We start from the raw sequence: 19529 nt of genomic DNA, 5'->3' as shown, positions 1-19529 counted from the left end.
AATCCCTCACTGCTTCTAGCACATGGTTAGGTACTTTCGTATCTTCACCATACATACACATAGACGGCATTCATGTGATTATTATATAGAAAAGTCAGATTTGATACAGTGGTAAAAATATAGCTGTTCTGCAGAAGTCACTGTGACATTAATAACTATGTTCACTATTCATTAGAGACCCGAATTTGAACTATGGCAAAGCTATCTCAGAGTCTCATTCAGCAGGTTTGTTTGAATCACTGAAGTTCCACAGGGGGTTTGATTCAAGGTGGCCTCATTTATAAGTCTCAAGGCTAAGCAGTGGAGGCATTGTGGTGAAATCCTAGCATACTACACAGTCATCTCTGAGTAGGCCCACTTCCCCATCTTACGTCTCCATTCTCGAAAGCTGCTGTTCTCCCTCTGGTGCAAAGCATGGCAGAGAGAAAGCGCGGCCCACTGCACAGCGAGAGCTTGACTTTCCCAGTGTTTCCTCATCTGGGAATTGGATCAGCTAATTCCTAAGACCTTTTCACTCATAAAATGTGACTCTAAGGTGATCTTTGATATACATAATTTAGATATAACTTTGCATGATTCTTGAGCAGAACAAACAGCTGCCACATAGGAGCCTCCTTTTTTTTTTTTTTTTTTAAAGATTTTATTTATTTGACAGAGAGAGACAGCCAGCGAGAGAGGGAACACAAGCAGGGGGAGTGGGAGAGGAAGAAGCAGGCTCATAGTGGAGGAGCCTGACGTGGGGCTCGATCCCATAACGCCGGGATCATGCCCTGAGCCGAAGGCAGACGCTTAACCGCTGCGCCACCCAGGCGCCCCACATAGGAGCCTCCTGCCAAAAAATATCGCCCCTTCTCCCTGTCACAGTTCCTGATACTTCACCATTATACATTGTTTTTTGGACTTCAAAAGCTTTTAAATTCTCAAGAGTCTTCTATTAAAAGGCAGGTAACCCTGAAAGCAATATGAACATTTACTAGTTCTCACCTTATAGGCAGGGTCAATTGGTCAGATTGCTTTCCAAACACGACAAAGAGAAAGGCCCTACGGGAAGGGAACATCGGATGGGATGGGGCGAATCCCACTCTACCCAAGAGCGGGCATTATGTCTCATTCATAGATTTAGGGCTATGTTTCTATACAGATATTGGCACATGCTTGGAACTTTCAAATGGTTTTGTTTTTGTTTTATAATTTTTTTAATTTCATTTTTTAAAAGATTTATTTATTTTAGAGAGAGAGAGTGCAAGAGAGAGCACAGCGGGGAGGAGCAGAGGGAGAAGGAGAGAGAGAATCTCAAGCAGACTCCCTCCTGAGCGCAGAGCCCCAGCAGGGCTCAATCTCAGGACCCTGAGGCCATGACCTGATCCCAAATCAAGAGCCAGACGCTTGATCAACTGAGCCACCCAAGTGCCCCTGTTTTTGCTTTTCTAGAAGGAAGGAAGGAAGGAAGGAAGGAAGGAAGGAAGGAAGGAAGGAAGGAAGGAAGGAACTAATGAATGCCCAAACAAAAAAATACTCTTGAGAGTACCTTCTGCATCTGACCTGGTCAGTAGGTACCCAAGGACACCTTTTCAACTTGGGTCTCAGGTGCTAAAAACAGCCCCCGCTCTCTAGGGGCAATTTCCAGCCGCACTGCTGACTTCCCTTAGCTCTGAGAGGGCGCTGGGCTGTCACCGAGGACTATTCAGGGACTCAGGCAGACCAGCTGCTGCTATGCTGAGCCCTGCACCAGTTCTAGGCGCTACACTTTTTTTAAGCACTTGATTTAAATGAAGAAAGAAATTGGCTTATATTTTTAGCAGCTCCTGCTACTAAAACTCATTTGACAAAAGTGCCAAAGGGACAGTTAAGTCTGAGTATGATTTTTTTTTCCCATGGAGGAGGAGGAGGGTATAATTTATCTGAAAATGACTGGTACTTTCCTGGCCTGGGGACATTATTCTACCTGCTCTCTTTTTTTAAAAGACATACTCTTTTTTTTTTCTTCCCATCAGATTTCAAACTTAAGATATTTATTGTCTTTCACTTTAGTTCCCAAGTCCTAACGCAACCACAGAAAGGAAAAGCTGTGCACTCTCAGTTCAGAGACTCCCCAACCTTCAATTACATTTCAGAATTAGAGGCATCTGATTGGGTAGACCAACACCGCCCCCCCACTTCCCCTGCCTGTGATACAGATAACATGTCAAGCACCTTGGAGGGGTATCACATTAAGCCTTATTGGAAAACAATACTAATGCTGTGTTTACACACATTGGGTGCGAGACTCGAAGTATATGATTTTAGAGTGCCCCAAATCCCCTCTTTCCAAACGTTTCTATTACTGATTTGCCTTAATATCTATGTGAGACCCCCTCCACTAGAGTTATGGGGAGAAATACTGGAATGAAAAAAACCTTTTCTTTTCTTTTTCTTTTTTGAGAGTTATGGCATGGGTCTATCAGAATCCTCTGCTCAAATACATATTACTTATGAAAGTAACACCTTGACATGAGTGACTTCAAAAGATGAGTGAGCTTGTAGAAATGGAGCCTTGAGAGAATGGCAGATTTGAGAGGTTTAGGGCTGCTGAGAAAATGTCTGGTGTATATAAAATCCAAAAGGAACTCGTTTGTTCATTTGCTATTTGGAAGCTTTTCCCCAGAAATGCAAATTATAAAGGGTGGTTATGTTCCCAGAGGACAGTCTAAAAAAGTATGTTTTAACCATAATGTACTTGAAGTGTAATCCTAAGGATATCCCCAAACCGCCCTTCATGGCAAGGCTTCCATAGGAACACGTGTTCAGGAACCAGCTTGGGGGCCAATACCCGTCTTCCTGCTGCAGCGCTATCGGGGTGTGGATCTGCCTCCTGGGAGAGAAGGGGGTCTCTGAAGGAACGGGGTGTGGGAAGGAGCTGCCTGTGCTGGTCCCTGAGAACGGGCCCGTTTCATCTGTGGTGTCTGCTCTCCAGGACCCCGGGGACTATCGTCTGTTCCTTATTATCGTTGCTTCCGGTCAGGCTTCGGAACCATTATAACAGCTGGAAAAGTGTATTCTAGCTAGTCCTAGAAGCAGCCAGACAGAGCGCATTCGCGTTCATGTGCTAAATCTCTGCTCTCGTGGCTGTATGTATTAGGTGCTCAGCGAGACCTGGATGCAGTAAGGAAGATTTGCGCACATTTCAGAGACAATCCAGTACGAACTACATGAGGCACTTCATGGTGGAGGATCGCCCCCCTCGAGGGTGAAGGACAGGCAATTCTGGGAAAGGGGGGCAGGCGGAAGACGCTTCCCGAAGAAGGTATGAAGAAAGAGGGAGTGGAGATGAAGCAGGGGCAAGTGTCTGCAGCAGGGAGGGCTGCTCCTGCGAGATTCCCTTCCCCGACCCTCCCAGGCTTGCCCTGGACCTGAGCCTGGAGCCGGAAGGGGAAGAGAAGCAGGCAGGTGAGGAAGGTGGTCCTGCCAATCTAGCAATCAGTTCCAGGTAAAGGAAGGCTTGGGACAGGGCCCAGAGGGCATCAAGAGGTTCCCGGAAGGAAAGAGCGTCTGAGAGGAGGACAAAGGAAGGGAAGGCAGAGGAGACACTCTTCCGTGTCAAGTCTGGGCTCTGTCACCACAGTGGTCTATTCAACTGACTGAGGCATACTGAACGTGGGGCAGCCACGGCCTCTGAATGCCCTGTACGCCCCCTCCCTCCAACCCTGGCCCAGACCCATGGGGATGCAGGACTCTTGAAGAGAAAGCTCCAGGGAGGCACTGGGGAGAACCACCCAGGGTATTTCTTAGGAAGAAAGTAATAAAAGCCAAGTCTTGGCTAATGGCTTCTCCAAGGACTACCACTTTGCAGTTTCCTTCCCTCTCTTCTTCCGGATTCCCATTGATTTTGAGTCTCTCTCATGTTCAGACAACGTCTCACCACCAGTAGTTCTGCTAGTCTCTCTCAAACCTGCATGAAGGTGCAGAATGCATTTGCATTCATTATGGGCTCAGGGCAGCTCATTCACTTTCATCTTGCCATATCCAAAGAGTTACTCGTTTACTTAGATCATTTAAGGATTTCCAGGAGCCCTGCAGAAAAGATATTTGGAGTCCTCCTCCCCACAGACTTAAGCCCCACTAGGGGGAGGTGGTGTGTCCCAGGGAGTGAGACAGACTGTCCGAGAGAGCATTTAGTAAGACTCTTCTAGGGAGATGTCTTTTCTCAGGCCCAACCTGGTTCGGGCCTCCCCTCTGCTCACCTGGATTCTCGCCAATCTGGAGACAGGCTATGCCCCAGGGAGTTTTACAGCAGGAAGTATTAGTCTCCTTTGGCATTTCTTTATACTTTAGGGCTACTAGAATTCAGGGGGTCCCCGTTCCCTGGGGCACGGACCTGTTCAATTCTCTCACTGGAGTGAAAGACCTCTGTCCTCAGTTACTCCATCAGTGATGGGGGTGGGGGAGGACGGGGGGAGGGGGGGACAAGAGGGCCTTTTCTATCTCCCACAGGGTACAATTCTGCCCCCAAATCATGGTCTGTCCATGCCTCTAGCTTGAGTTCTTGTCCCATAGGAACCCTGTACTAACTAGGGAGAAATTCTGCACATCTGGAGGCCTCCAACTCTGACTCCTTCCAGAGTCATCCATTCCCTAATCAGTATAACCTCGCCAGGACAACACATGGAAAGAGCTTGTCAGTTCTTCCATTTGCCTTTGTCATTTTATGAAGCAATCAACTGAAAGGGTAGGGAGCAGACACTTGAGATTCCCAGAAGGAGACGGGAGAAATCTCCCAGGGCGCCAGAAAACTCCTGAAGGAAGGGTCAGCGCTGGTGACCAACTCTTGCTTCTGTTCATCCATGGACTGATCCATCGGTTAATTCATTCGGTAAACACATACGCTATTCACAACTTTGTGAGACAACGAACATATTGCCTTACTAAGGTCTCCCGAAGGTACTGCAGGCTTCTGAAGGTGGGGACCCAGGCCTTAGCCAGTTTAGCACTGTGCCTGGACAAATGCATCAACAGTGAACAAACACACAAATGTGAAGCTATCCCACCGAGCACGTGACTGTGTCAGAGCCCTTTCAAGGGCACTCTTCGTGGACTTTCGCAGAAAACTGTCTACTTTCATCAATATCATCACATATTCAAAAAAGGGCATTTTTGTCTTTGTTCTTCTAATAATAAATAACTTTCTATAATTATAAGTGTAACAGGTATTTGCATTAAAATAGAGGGAATAGTTGTTTGTTTAAAAAATGTGGAAAAGTTACATGGTTTTAAGGACAAAACCAATTGTCCATAATTTCGCCAACACCATGAACACTCTGGAGAATTTCCTTCTAGTCTTTTTTTCTATATATAAAAGTTCAGGAAGTTGGAAACATGCTGTATACGCGGTATGAGATCTTGATTCTTCCATGTAACATTATATCATGAGCATTTTACCACGCCATTAAATATTCTTTGAAAATGTTACACTTAATGGCTGCATAATATTACATTATAGCTCTTCAATTCTTAACTAATGCAGATTGATTGTCCTTAATAACTCCCTGAATCACTGCACAATCAAAATTGTTCCCAGGCTTCTGTAGCCATCACAATGGCTGATGCTGACTGAAAACCTTTACAAAATGACAAATAAATACTTCCAGGCAAGTAAAGCTGTTGCAAGTATGGCTGGATCTCATTTCAGCTTTTCCCTCCTCAGAGTTACTAATTCATACAAGCATGCTAATGCCTTTGGAATGTTTATTCTCTTAAAGTTGGAAGCTCCAGGGTACACAAGAAAACAGGCATTAGAGTGTGATGAGAAACACATGGCAGAAGTCTCGTTGATCCACGAAACACTGGAGATTTACTCGGGCATGAGGGACCACGCCTCAATTTAGGAACAGAGATCTATAAATTCCCTGCAGTAAAGTGATTTTGCTTAAGAAAAAAAAAATTATCTTAGGCCATCAAGAAGAGAAACAATAATTCAAAGTCGACACATGGTCACACGCCTGTATCATCAGTGTGGAGACAGGGAATACCCGTGAGGCTAGGATGATAGAGGAGGTGATGAAGGGTCTCTACCAGACTGGGAAATGTTCAATAAGTGGTGTCCTGGGCTCTCTTCTATTGAACAACTGGTTTCCAAACATGGCCATATCCTCTCACACTCCTTGGCTCCCTTCCTACTGCAATCCAGTCTTGTTTTCCTCGAATGAAGCTGGAGCATTTTGATAAGGTGAATGTGAAACTCTAATTAGGAGGGTTTTGTATGGAAAACTCACCCAGCACAGCCAGGACAAGGCTGGATGGCACGGGGGGGGGCAGTAGGTTGGGAAAAGGGTGGATTTGCAACTAATATGGCAGGTGGTACACGGAGCACACAGTCTGACTTTCTGGGGCAGTATTGCAGAGCTATGATCACTGACACAGCACCAGCACGCACACAAATGCTTGCTAACTTTTGTGAACATTCTATCAACAAAAATAGTTCCGTGTTACGGCAGAGATAGCCAGTTACGGCCCAATGGCTATTACCCCCTTCTTCACAGGAAGCCTTCAGCGGGGCACATGGCCACCCGGAATAAAGATGATTTCTTTCCTAGCCTCACTTGCAGCCAGGTGTGGCCATGTGAGTAAGTTCCAGCAAATGGGATGTAAGTACAAGGGAGGCATAAAACTTTTAGGTGGGGTTCTAGAACTAGCGTGATACCCCCCCCCCCAACTTGTTTGCCAGGGACTTTCCTGATCTTAGCATTGAAAGTCTCATGCCCTAGAAAATCCCCTACTTCGGGGCAAAAGTGGGATGTTGGGTCATTATCTGTCCCCCACCACTCTCTTCAGCCTATTTCCTGGAATATGGACAAAATGGTGAGCCATCTTGGGCACTCAGGTGAAGGGAAAGCCCGGGAATGGCCGAGGAAGCCTAGGTCCATGCCAACTTCCTGTAGCACAAGCTGCCACAACCACTCAGACTTTTACGTGAAAGAGAAATCAGCTTCTATCTTGTTCTCTTCTTTCTCTCCAGCTAACCTAACCCATCAAGCCCCATCTCTTTTACTACCATGGTTTTTTGGCTACCATGATTTTGTCCTTTCTGGAATCTGGCAACACCTGTCTTGACCATGCATTTGATATTTAATCGCAGACTTCTTTATATAGTCATTTGTCTTATTACATGTCTAAGTCTCATCCCCTGGGAAGAGTCTAAGACCCGGGGAGGCAGTGTGGTCGACGGAACATGGCTCAGGGGTTTAGCAGATTTGGGTTCGAGTCTGAACTTCGGCATTTATAAGGTGGCAGTGATTATAATCCCTCCTCTGCCTCCTGCCCTGTGCTGTTGTGAGATTAGATATTATGGGGATACTTCATCGGCCATCGAGCACCGTAACCATGCTAACTGTTCTTGAGAATTGGTCCCCTCCCTACTTTTCACCAGCTATCCCTAGCAGGCTTACCACTGTGCCAGGGACCCAGTAAAGGACAGCTCTGTGAATCTTTGTAGAATAAATAAAGGAGAGAAAGAAGAGGTAAAAACAGTTCCTTAAACATTATGAAATTGAAAGAAGAAGGCTCTGCCTGGATGTCTACTCCTTCATATACAAAAAAGGTACAAAATACCGGACAGATAACAAAATGAAGCCTTGGACACAAGTTTTCATTCCTGAGTGGCTTTTCAGAGCCACATCACCAATTAATTCTTGGCAGTAAAACTGAAGTCAACAATGCTGGAGATAGGAGGCTAGTTTCTATGACCAGGGGCATAGCCCTTCTCAGCCTCAACACTGCGTGTTCTGTACCTCAACGTGAACGTGAGGAAAAATAAGAAAGGTTCCAGATACATTTTCTGTCAGGAAAGAAATGGCTTCTACTCAGCAAGCTGCTAAGAGAGTTGCTATTTTCAGGTGCTCTATAGCTTAGCAGATTACCAAGGTGCTGACATTAAGTTTGAGATTACCTATTAATGGAAGGATAAATGTGAGTAATTCAGGGAGACCACTTAAGCAAACACCAGTTGAAGGACAAAAATCGCCACGAAGCCCATGGGGGAAGAACAGAGATGCAGCTTTACCCAAGAGCTCAGACAATGCACCTGATCCGATCACACATGTAGCGAGAGCTACTGCGCATTTGCTGAGAGCAAGCCATTTTGTTCACACCATATAGTGGCAGACCGCCTGCTCAACAAGGCTAGCAGCTAGCCCCATGCAGCAAGGTCCCCTTCTCGTTCCCCGTTTCCCCTTGCACCTCATGATGGTGTATTTTCCCTCAGGACCCTTATCCTTGCAGGATAGTTTCCCCCCAAATCGCTATCCTTGTATTCAGAATAGGATTCAATAAACTAGGCACCACTGAGCAACAAAGGACTGATAATTATTTTTCCTAGAGAGATGTGGAATTTCAAAGGGGTGGAAGACCTTCAACTCAGGAAGTGGACTTGTCATTGTAGACCTCAAATGTGTCTACGTGGCCCGGGTTGTAAGGCAAGGGGGTTTGGGAGGGAGAGAGGACCCCACTATCTTAGAAGAACTTTATTTGGCTTCTGTCTTGCTGCCTTTCCACAAAGCGGGACCAGAACACTGCACACAAATTGCTCTGATCAAATCAAGGGGCCCTAAAGGAGATCAGGCTTGGCTTAAAAGCTCTTGGGCTATGAGTTAATAAGAATTTTAATAAAAATGGAAAGTATAGCCCTGGGCCGTGGTACAATATCTCTCTGGGTTGCTGGTGTTCTATCAGTCAATCATATAATCTTTCTGACGTTTGTAAAGTGGAGTGGGTAAGCAAAAACTGTGTGGGCCAAAGAAAGTTTCAGAAACATAACCTGCAGAAAGACCATCAGTTCTTTGAATGACCCTCCAGGGACCTGAGACATACCGGAAAGTTAAGTCTTTTCCACAAGTTAAGACACCAATAAAACAACCTGTGTCCATCACACTTCACATAACAAAACGATTTCCATACACGATTGTTACGACAACCTGTAGATGACTCTCTGTGATGACTGTTTCCCACTCTCCCTATACCCCCACCACCAGCCGGCAGATGAAGAGCCTGAGGGTCAGAGAAGTGGTGATGGGTGTACCTAATCCCAGGTCTTCTGACTCTTACTTCCTTCCACAAATTCCTCAGTAGGTTCCTTACACTTTAAACTTGAACCATCTCTTTAATCACTATGGTGCTCTGGTTCCGTTTACTATCCTCAGATACAAACTAGGAAAAAAATCATTGATCCTTTTTCACCTCCAAAAATTGGCACTGAAACGAAAACTTGCTATCAGTTTAAAAGCCAACAGCCTCCCTGCTACTTAGCTATTTTTGTCTAAAGGGCTGTCAAGTTCTGTGGTATTTAAGGCACAGTTCAATACCTAGGGTGTTGCTTAGTCACTTATTTACTCCATCACACCAATCTCTTTTAATATGTCCATTAGTAGGTATATTTCTCATGGTCGAATGTTGGTCATAACAGTTGATGGGCAAGATTGGTTTAAAAATGTTTTTAAAAAAATGAATGACAATCAGCTACAGATACAGTTGACACGGTGTGATGCTTATTTAGCCAGAACATGCTGGTATGAATGCCAGCCTATGTGAACGGCGCATTCTTGTAGAGAACTACCAAGTGGCTTGAAACGCCACTTAAAAATTTGTGCTGGCCCACTTTGCTTTACGTGCCAATCGAGAGAGGAGACAAAACAGAGAAACTTCATTCTTGCTCTTGGTTTTTCACACACTGGTAATGACACAATGAGGAGACTTGAAAGCTTATGCTGGCTGTCCTTGAACCTCCCTGACCATTCTTTCATCATCTTTGCCATAGGCCCCCCAGGTCTGCCTGTCCCTGAGGACAGTCCCACAGGTTTGTCAGCAGGCTGGTAGGCCCGAGCTCCACACTCTCCCTGGGCAAACAGGAACCCCCCAGTGTCAATCTCTCCTCCCAGTTTTAGACTCACTCTCCTTTGGCTCCCTGAACATTTTCACCCCCGTGTCCAGTGGGGACTCCAGATGTAGCATCAAATTTGATTCAGAATCAAATCCATGGCCTTCTTGCCTTCTGTACTGCCTCCCGGGTTCTCCATTTAGCTAGAAGCACCCTGTCCGACTCCAGCAGGAAGCTACCCTAGCTCATGTCCATTAGTCACTGATCCTCAAGGGTTTATCTCCTCAAGAGTCGCCAGTGACTCCCCTCCTCTCCCCTCCCAGCCCCACTGTCCTAGGCCAGGCCCTCGACGTCATTCACCTAGTCTACACCTCAAAACCTGGCATGCACCGCAGCCGGTGATACTTTTAAAAGGTAAACCCCACCAGGACCTTCCCTACCGAAGAAATCCTTCAAAGGCTCCCTGTGCTCGTGATCAAGTACAAAGTCCTTACCTTGACTTTTCAGGCCCTCTATAAGCTTGTCTTTGCCCCTTTCCCAGGTTCCCTGAATGGGCAATTAAGGCACATGGCAGGTTCCAGGCAGATCCTGGGCCAGAGCCCAGAGATCTTATCTTTCCAGTTTCAATTAGTGTCACAAAAACTGTGCCTTTCCTGTTCTTTTTCTATCCTATATTTTCTATTTGTTGGTCAATGCATGGAAATAGGAAAATGAAGTGACTGGGGGGAAAAATGAAGCTTGCCTGGTTGAGGTGATTCCAGATGTGGGATGAAGCTTGGTTAACACAAGCTGCTCTCCAGGTGGGGCTCTATTAATTACCTACAGCGAGGACGCACGTCTCTCAGTCAATGGGCACTACACTCTGCCAGCCCCATCCCTCCTAGTACACGTCAACACAGGCTTGGTAGCAGGCACCACAAGTTTAACATGTGGAAAACAAAGCAAGAAGACAGTGATCTCATTCCCTGTCTTCCATGGGGAGCCTGTCTGGAGTGCAGAGATGCACCCACTCTAAGTCCTATCTCATGCTGGCCTGTAACCTTGACCTTGGTTTCTTTGTTGACCACAGAGTTAGGAACTCCTCTGAAGAGCTAACTGAAAGTACAGCCTTCACTGTATATATGAGCTTTGAAATCACAGAGGGCCCTACCAGACAAACGAGCATCTGATGGTTTCCTCTCATGATCCCCAAAAGTGGGATATCTGGAAACCTCTGGAAGCGACTGGCTGTTCACTTTGTATGCAGGCATACAAAGGTACATCCCGAAGGATGGGGATATCTCCCTCATCTTTGTGTCCTTGGTCCCTAGCACAGGAGTTGGTAGAGGAAATGTCTATGAATGCTCCAGAAGGGACCTTATGAACAAAAAAAACCTAGGCCATACAACGTGAGGTGGAACGTAGCTGACCCTCTCGATTTTTCAAGATTTGGCTTCCCAGCTCTTCTCTGAATAGAGATTGTGTTCTTACTGCTTATGTTGATCCTTGAGATCCACTTGAGCCTTCACAGGCTGTGGGATGAGCTGGGTTTGCTACCCCGCTGTCTCCTCTGATGTCATCTATCTCCCTGGCACACTGTTCCCCTAGAACCACAGCCGCTGTCTGAGTCATCTACCAGCAACCCTAGAACACAGGTGCAATTTTCATTTCCCATCAGCTCAGGCTGGATCCCTACCTGTTGATGTAAGCCTGGCTTGGCCTGTAGAGTACTGGACCTTCACCCTGCCTTTAACACTGAACACAGGCTGACCAAGGCAGGGTCTGGGCGGGTGACTTTGCCCCGGATGTAACTACACAGCACCAAGCATCTGGAACATCACGAAAAAGAGCTGGATAGCTGTCTCTAAACATCCAGATGTCTGGCATGGGAAAGAAGGAACACCTTGGCACTGTCCCACCAACCAGGGTGCGCTGTCCTAGCAGAAAGGCAGCAGGTCCCACGGCCTGGCTGACGAGTGCCCCGTGTTGGCCATGGAGACATCCTGCGCCTTGCCGGATGAAATCTGGCCTAAAGACTACAGACCTAAAGCCTGTCCTTCTGGAGCTTTCATTTAGAAGAGAAGCATTGCCGGGGGTGGGGGGGGGGCAAGTGGGTGGGGGGGGGCAGCAGTCTGTTCATAAATAACCCCACCCACGCCAGATACAACAGCCTCATGCCTGTAGGTGTCAAAAGTGTGGCCAGGTCAAGATTTCCCTCTCAGCTTTCAGTTCCCAGAGAACACGATTTAACCAAAACCACATTAGAAAGCTCAGTGTCTTCTGGTTCTAATTCAGTTTCCCCAGACAATTTTCTTCTTTTTCTTGCAAGAGAGCATCTGGATCCCCACCTGATCACCCCTGAAAACATTCATCCGGCACATGTCTAGTAAGTGCTTATGTGGTTGGACACTGTCAGCACAGTCTGCCCACCTTGGATGAACATAATGACAGTAAGACTGAGAAATATTATATTAATGATAATGATAACAGTAATCACTAATATATATTGGCCCTTTAGGTGCCTCACTGAAACATCTATTTGCATTTTTATTTAATTTATCACACCACCTTGAAAATAAATACAATGATTATCTCGCTGGGCGCTCAGAGAGGTTAACTGACCCGGAGCCACACAGCTGATAGATGGTGGAGCCCAAATCTGAATCCGATCTGCCTGACTTTGGAGATGGTACATTTACCCCCCGTATGACATCCTCACACACCTGCACAGTACGTGTGGCAGAGAGGACTGTGGGTCTGTACAGCGACTTCACAATTGCAGGGAGCACCATGCATGGTACTCCATGAGACTGGACCTGTGGGAGCACAGCTCCCTAGCATACAAGGCAAAGGATGCCCCCTTCGTGCTGTAGACAAAGCGACCCTGTCCTCTTAGAAGGACTAGAAGTGCAGGAGGGAAAAAAATCCCATACAGAGATGGCCACGTATGAATCTGTATCCCTGGCAGTGGCTTATACGGAGCCTGGCATCCAGGAGGTACTCTGACATTTTTGCTGCTTGCCTGAATAAATGAAAGCATTTTATAAGGGAAATAAAGAAGGACAATTCCGGGACTGGAAGAAGACGAACTCAGAATCTGTTGTGGCTGCCAGGCTGGGGCGGGGTCGGGCAGGCAAGTCCTCGCTGCAGGGGGGCCATCCAAGGGATGTGAGCAGTGACAGTGGGAAGGGGACTGAGCATGTAGAGCTGGCCCCGAGATGGCTCCCGGTAGGAAGAGGAAGGCCTGAGTCTGCAGCAGCAGCGAGAACTGCTTCCAGGGTAAGCCGTGCTCGCTGCGGCTTGATGTTGCCAACTAGTGCCATAACATGGGGGGCTTGCTTTCTTTCGGCAGCCTCACTGTGGGAAGGAGGAGATGCCTATCTCTGAGGCTCCCTGGCTCCAAGTGTCTTGTCGTCTCATCCAGAAGTCCTAAGCGTCTGTCCCAGAGGGCTCTGCAGCATCCCTGGGGGGCACTGAGGACCCGGCATGGGGCTGGGTGAAGACAAAATCTCCCAGGTCCACAGGCTGGATGTGGTCCAGGGCCATCGGGCTACAAAGCCAGGCTCTTCTGCACTTACCCAAGACGTCTCTGAACACTGAATTCAGAGCCATGACACCTTGAATCCTGTTATAGCTCTAAGCTGCAGTGGGGTTTGACCTTGGGAAAGTTAGTGCAGCCTCAGGGTTCCCATTAGAAAGATCATGACAGCTAGATGTTTGCTAAGCTGTTTTCTTCTCCCTAAAGGGACCCTGCACGTGTCCAGCCATTGCCAGACTGGCAGCGGGGAGAAGGGAAGGAGCTCCGGGTTAACCGGCACGCTTCCCACCCGGCCCCTCTCTCTCCACGTCCCAGGAACAGGTGGGTCTAGATTCTGGTCTGTGACCAAGAGAGGATGCGTTCACTATCTCCCAAAGCCTGCCTCCGTGGCCTGCAGCCTGCCTGACAAAGCATCCTGCCTTTTCGCTCTGTGGTAACTGCCCTTGAAGCCTGACCGGCTGGAGCGAGATGATGGTTTTTTGAAAGCTGTTACCCCAAAAAAAGCAACATAGACTTAGGTGTAGAGATAATTATCTCTGTGCTGTCACACCACACGGGGAGGGAGGGTGGCGATAATAGCACCTTCTTCCTCAATAACAATACCTTACGGAAGCCGGAGAAATTTGGGCATCGAGAATAAAAACGTTCACTGCACTTACCAAGTGTTGAGTGACTCTCCGTTAGCATTTTCAAGCAGAGACCTGCAGGAAACAACCTTTCTGGTTCTCTCCCCGTGCTACCCAGCAGCCGACCCTGGCTGCGGACACAACACTGGCCCAGAGACTCCAAACACCCTGCGGCAGCTGTGAACGTTCTCAGGGGCCACAGGCATTGCAAGATGCCCTCACAGACCTCTTGGGTTCTGAAACCCTGAGGAATCTAGGGCTGAGTGATTCTCTGCTACTAGAGAGAAAGAAAGAGGAAGCAAAGCCACAAGCTGCATGGTTCTGTGGCAGCCGCCGTCACCGCCATCCACCAGCAGGTCACCTGGCAGTGCCTACTGGCGCTGGGCTCTCTCTCTCTCCCTTCCCGTTGCACTTTTTTGCTCTCCCTCCCTCCCCCCACCCTCCCTCTCATCCTTTCCTGGGACTTGTACTGCTTCTGGAGGAGGCACCTGCCCTGGCTTCTTCCATTACAAAGAAAAGCAAGATTAAAAATACCATAGAGAAATACCCTACTGTTATCCTGGAAGTTAGAAAAGAGGTCAAAGAACCTGGTTTTTCCGTCCCTTTGGGAGGGATTCTTCCCTCAGAAAGGGAGTGGGTTGGAGATGATAGCATCTGAATTCCAAGGCCGAGAGTTGATATGGTGGGACTAACGCCCCCACCCGTTCCCCATTTGTCAGTCACTTCATCCCTCATTCTCCACTCTCCAGCACTCTGCTACTCTATTTTCTGTCTCCTCTTTCCTTTGGTCATTACTGTTGCAGTTCATTTTTCCTTATGAGGAAAGTAGAAACCACACACTCTGTCAGGTATAAAACCATCTCGAATTCTCTGTGGACAAAGCAGGATACAAACACTGAACCAATCAATGTGCCAAAAAACACAGTTTTGGGGCCTGGGTCAACAGTGACCGCCTAGCCCTGCGGACAGAGAACAGCTCACAGCCCAGTGTGGGGCGACGCCATCTTGGGGACATCCTTCTTCATTTCCCTCTACCGCCTCCCAGCCCAGTGCCCATCCCGTCCTCCTTAGCCATCTTCCCTTTTAAAGTTCTTGATTCTGTTTTTCCATTCCATTCCCTCTGCTACCTCCCTGGGCCCTCATCCACTTCGCTTGGACACCAGCAGAGCCTCCTCGCCAACATTCCTTCTTTCTTCCGATGCACCCCCAAATCGATGACAGGTGGAGATTTCCCCAAATACCAATTTCTTTAATGCCATTCCCTGCTGGAGGACCATCAATGGCTGCCCACGGGCTGCAGGACAAAGTCCAAATTCCTTGCCTTGGCAGACAGGAGCCTCTACGTTCTGGCCCTAACTGACTTTTCTAGACATCAATAATACTAGATTTTTTTAAAGCTGCCGTTTATGGGGCACTTACTAGACATCAGGCAGAGCGCTGAGCACTTTATCTGAGTTTGTTCTTCTGAGCGTTGGACGAACTCCTATTACTTGCCCTTCTTAGATGAGGAAGTGACACCCGAGGTCCGCAGAGATGAAGTGAGCGCGAAAGGCTGCACAGTGAGGCAGTGGACCCAGCACTTGAACCCAGGTCCTTAAGACCCCAAAACCAGTGCTCACGACCACCTCTCTCCACTGCCCCTGCTGCCTGCATGGGTGCCCTGTGCTGTGGCCAGGCCGCCCGGGGCTCCACTCTCCACCGTGGCCCCGGGCGGCCGTCGGTCACCCCCTTGGGGCCCCCATGGAGGACCCGGCGCACAGGAGCCCTAAGGAGCCCTCAGTGCAGATCAGCTGGACATTCTCAGCCTTCAGAGTAGAAAACACGGTGACAGACACGACATGCAGCCTGGGGGGCTCTGAGTGGCCAGGCAGTGGGAACAGGCCACAGCATTTGCTGGGTGAGGGCAGCGGTGGTGGAGTTATGCTTCTTTAACTGCATAAGCTACAGCCACCTCCCTGTCCCTCCGCCCGCCTCGGCTGCTGCTGCTTCTCTCCTGGAGCCCCACTGCCAAGGTGCGGGCTCCAGACCTCCACACCCAAGGACTATTCGGGCAGGACCCTGGGTTCGGATCCCCTCTGTCTCTGGCTGTTTTGCTGCTAGGAGATGGAGGAAAAGGCATCCTCACTGGGCCTCAGGGTGATTTTTTCCCCTTGTCCAAGGCCCCAAACTCCCAGAACCCCCTAATTTATTAAGATGAAACATTTCCTGGTCAGACTCTTCCATCATAGACCATGTCTGAGTTCCTAAAAATTAAAGAAGGAAGGCAGAATCAGACAAGGCAGGAAGCCACGGAGGCCAGCGCCTCCTTTTACAGATAAGTCCGCTGGAACCTGGATAGAAAGTACTTGTCCAAGGTCATGCAGCCTGAGAGAAGCAGAGCCCAGGAAGGACCATGCGTTCCAAGTCTCCCAGGCACAGAGCTCTTTCCCTCGCCCGGCAGCATTGTACCACCACCACCCAAACCAGCAACTGTCCCTCCTGTCATGGGTAAGTGCCTACTGGCTTCCCAAGAGCCACATGAGATATAAAAGCAGTTCTTCCCGTGTGTCTTTCAAGGTGTCAGCAGGAGTCAAGGACACTTTGAAGATTCACACTCTGACCATGGCAAGCCAGGTACCAGGAGGGTTAAATCACTTGTGAAAGGAAAGCCACAGGCTGAGTCAGAACCAGGGAGAGACTTGCAGGCTCGGCCCTATCTGGCTGGGGACGGCCAAGGTCTTCGTTTTGGCAAGGTCCCGGAAGGTCTCCTCCTGATTTTCCTGGGGTCTCTGGTGCACTTGTTGGGTTTCAATCTTAAGGTTAAAGAACTCAGGACACTAAGTGCTAAAAGTGCTTCAAGCTAAAGATCCCAGGATACTCTCCCAAGTGTTAAACATACCAGGAAAATGCACAAAGTCCTACTCTAGCTGGGTCAGCCTGCCTTTCTACAGCCTCCCCTGGATACCTGCTCCAGTCACACCACACTAAACAGAGCCCCCTTGTCCATACCTTCATTATTTCTTTTGCTATCCCCTCTGCTGGGAATATTTTTCCCTCTTTAACTGGAAAACTTGTACTTGACTTTAAATATGGATTTTAAATGCCTGTTCCTTTTCACAGCCTCCCTGGGCCCTTCCGTCCTCGTCCCCCTTATCTGTCTTCCCTCAGAACTAATTTGTGGCACCCCTTGGCCCTTCCTAGGTTGAATCCTCACTACTTGTTAACATGTTTTCTCTCTATGGCTACCCTGAAAATCTCTCAAGGACAGTGGCTCAGTCATATTCATCTTTGTACCCTAAGTAGCTAGCTCAGGTCCCGGCCCGCAGAGGGAAAAACAGGAGTACCAGCTTAAATTAAGTAGAAATAGGTCTGCTTAAGGAAAACTTGCTCTGAATTCCCAAGTGAAGAGCCCATAAAGGTTTTCTTTTCTAAGTGTAGAGCCAAGGCCTCATTACAGATGAATGGTAAAGTGTCATTTTACAAGCCGCTGCTATGAGCAACCCTCCACGCACGCGTGAATGCACATGTGTGTGCTGGAAGGAGCTGGACGCTCTCTGGCAAGGTGCAGCAAGGAAGATAAGATCACCCTGCTGCAGGAGAAGGTGAGCCACGTGACCGTGTGGGTAACCCCAGGCATACATGATACCCTCAGCAAGGCCCGGCTTAAATCTAACCGCATCATCTTTTCATGAAGCAGACATGAAAAGGGACGGCTGAAACAATTACAAAAAGGGTGGTTTAATGCCTTCTTGCCTCGATGGTATCAAAGCTACGGACTCAGGGGCTACTTGGGGAAACAATTCTCTGAGATGGGGAGATAAACCATCTGCTCACGAGAAGGTGCAGGAAGCCAAGGTAACTGGGCAACACATAACGAAACAGTTTGTGGCTCATGAGCCATCCAAACCAAAGTGTCCCCGGGCGGCATCAGTTGTGTAAGCGGAGGAAACCGAACCCACCCTTGTCTCAAAGTGAAGACTTTGTGGGTGCCAATCTGTGTGTGTGTGTGTGTGTGCGCGCCCCAACTACACATACGGCTAATGTGAAATTCACAGCTCCTCCACCTGTGGCTGAGCTCGTATAAAACGAAAAGGTTGAAAAGGTGAGACTTGTTTTCATGTAGCAGCCTTGAAGTCCCTTTCTGGTGACTCCACCTGCTGTGTGACTGTCTTGTCAAGGACCAGTGCTGCATCAACACAAACGGAGACTCCAGCACTGGCTGATCAGTGCATCCCAGAGAGAGGCACGGAATTCCGGTACCCTGGCGTTCTGGGGCAGTTGGGTCCGAATCCTCTGAGCCACAGAGGATGGGGGGCTGTCTCCTGCTGAAGTTCTGTTTATACCTGGTCCGTGTTTTACCACAACAGGGTCTTGTCTATCAGTTTCCGCCTCTGTAAGTCCCCAAGTCATCTTCCCCATGATTCCTTCAGGTCCCAGGACTAGGGAAGGTGACAGCTGTCATGGGCTGCAGGGCATTTAGATTCCAAACTTTACGGGCTCAAAGGCGTGCTACTGAATCTCAGTTCTGCGTTAGTCAGTGCTCTTTGGCTCAGGGTAAGTTATTTAAACTAAATCTCAGTTTTCTCATCTATAAATTGGGAAAACCAGAACCCATCTCCTAGTTAATTTATGTAAAGTACACAGTGCAATCATGAGCACAAAGTTAGACCTCACTCTGTGGAGCTGTTACTCTTATTGCCACCAGCCTAATCCATTCAAACCCTCTTGATTTCTAGAAGAAGATCCTGAGGTCCAGAGAGGTCCCAAGGAAATGGGTCTTGGGTGACCTCGCAGCTCTTGCCCCTGCAAGGTGCTGACTAGTCCGAAGGTAGTAGCGTTCAAAAGCGGCTAAGTTAATGGCAGAACTCACGCCTACTGATGCTCGGGCCAGAACGTGACCCCATGGACCACACTGGTGCCATGGACTGCTATTAATTATTGCACAGTTATTTTTTCTCCCACCAGGTCTTAAGCCCCTGGAAAGTAGGGACCTCGTGCTGCGTACGTCCCTCCAGATTGTAGCACTTCACAGGTATTACATACATATTTGTTAATCAGCTGATTCCAAAGATCGCTGCTGATTTTCAAGGCAACAGGTTTCTGTCATAGCTGCTTCTCTCCCACACCATCATGTCCTTACGATTTTGGAAAACTCATCCAAGAAGGGCTTGTGCTAATGTGTTTTCACAGGGAAATATTCCACCCCTTTTTTGGAACGCAGATATAGATTGTTCCAGATTGCCTGCACGCTAATTAGAGCCACTAGTAATTTGACTGCTGCTCTAAAGCCCCAGAGTACTCACTGAAGGCACCTTTGTCCTTGCACATGAGAGCTTTTGTCCCTATGTGTCAAAATGGCCAAACCATCTTTTGATGGTGCTGCTGGTACCCATAGCCCGGATGTCAGGGTCGAGGTGCCTGCCCACTGAATCCATCATCAGAAGGCAACTCAGTGCCATCCCTTTTCCTGAAAGCAGAGTTGCACAGATCACTGGCTCTAAATAGGATATTCTAATAAATGTTGCTGTTATTTTTACTGTCTTGTGCAGCGTTGAATAAGCTT

General features: G+C 48.1%; 1 long non-coding RNA gene across 1 annotated transcript in view; it reads right to left on the bottom strand.

The window, feature by feature from the left end:
- The window catches only part of LOC121100219, a 128363-nt gene extending 113625 nt beyond the window's left edge, over window positions 1–14738 (bottom strand). The window contains exon 1 of the long non-coding RNA XR_005831965.1: window positions 14021–14738. This is a non-coding gene — a long non-coding RNA (uncharacterized LOC121100219). The remainder of the gene's footprint in view (window positions 1–14020) is intronic.
- Window positions 14739–19529: the final 4791 nt, after the last annotated feature.

Source organism: Ursus maritimus, unplaced genomic scaffold (genome assembly GCF_017311325.1).
Source record: "Ursus maritimus isolate PB19 unplaced genomic scaffold, ASM1731132v1 scaffold_35, whole genome shotgun sequence".
NCBI lineage: Eukaryota > Metazoa > Chordata > Mammalia > Carnivora > Ursidae > Ursus > Ursus maritimus.
This window is presented reverse-complemented; position numbering and strand designations above follow the sequence as displayed.